Source organism: Belonocnema kinseyi, chromosome 3 (assembly GCF_010883055.1).
Source record: "Belonocnema kinseyi isolate 2016_QV_RU_SX_M_011 chromosome 3, B_treatae_v1, whole genome shotgun sequence".
In the NCBI taxonomy this organism is placed as follows: Eukaryota; Metazoa; Arthropoda; class Insecta; order Hymenoptera; family Cynipidae; genus Belonocnema; species Belonocnema kinseyi.
In genome coordinates this window covers 27,408,995-27,410,252 of record NC_046659.1, presented here as the reverse complement: position 1 = coordinate 27,410,252, position 1,258 = coordinate 27,408,995, and positions in this window count along the sequence as shown.

Genomic DNA, 1,258 nt, shown 5'->3' with positions numbered 1-1,258 from the left:
AGTTAAAAAAAGTACTATAAAATTATAAAAAATTCATAAAATTTCATCCACGATAATCTTAATTCTATTTATTACATTAAAGTCATCCAAAACTGGAAAATAGTGTATATCTTCATTAAATTATTCTTTAAAAGACATAATTTGAACATTTAAAATGAACATATACATTTATTAATCATTCTTTTCCGTAAATTCGATTAAAATACTTATGATCAAGAATTCAAAACCTAAATGAACTGATAGACGAAAATTTGTAAATTATTTTGAAAACTTGGTTCCGGTGTTGCGATTTCTTATTTAGAATAAGATCCTTTAGTTCGTGTTTAATTTAAAAAAAAATATAATGAAAATTTCTTTTTTATCCTAAATATTAAGCTATATATTATGAAAAGAGTTACGCCGAAAAGCAATTTTGTAAATGAATTCATTCAAATTAATTAAATTTATTGACAATTTATAATTTTAGTTCATTTTTTTAAACTTGAAAATATATTGAGATATAATTTTTTATTATTTATTAAATAATGCCTAATATTCATAGTTAATATTACTGATAAAATAATATTTTTTTTAAGAGGAAAACTTTAACAACAAAACGATATACCTATACACTTTATATATGTAACACCGTAGCCACAAACACTACAGTTTGATATCGTCCCTGAAAATAGCATTTTCCATTATTTAACAACATTTAGACCATTTGGTTGTTTGAAAAATTGAATTTTGTTACCTTTTCCTGCTCCCGATTACTTTTTTTTTATCTCGAGTTACAATCAAAACAAACGCACTTCGCGATTTTTGTTCAAAATTTCAACACTGCGCGGATATTTGATCTAAACGCAGTTTTTTCAGTTTTCTTTCGCTTACAAAATGGAAAATGTCGAAAACACCACTCAAAACATTGAAAGATTATTTAAAACTATCAGTAAATTACTTTTAATGTGTTATTAAATTCAACGTTATTATTTTGTCATGCATTTGCAACGATCATAGGGCAACTGCATAGCTGGCGCCGCTACACGGCCACCATCAACATATTGTACATTTTCAACTCAGAGTTCCAGGGGGCTGGTCAAAGATATTATAAGCGTAGATGCGGTACGGGGCGTCAGAGTGGGGAATTATATATATAGGACATCACATTTTCTGCCCTATCCAGAGCTGCCAGATCGTGGATGGAAATTACCCCCACCATACCTACCGTTTGGGAGCCGCAAAACAGAAAGTGCATGATTACCACTGTGAGTTCGTATGT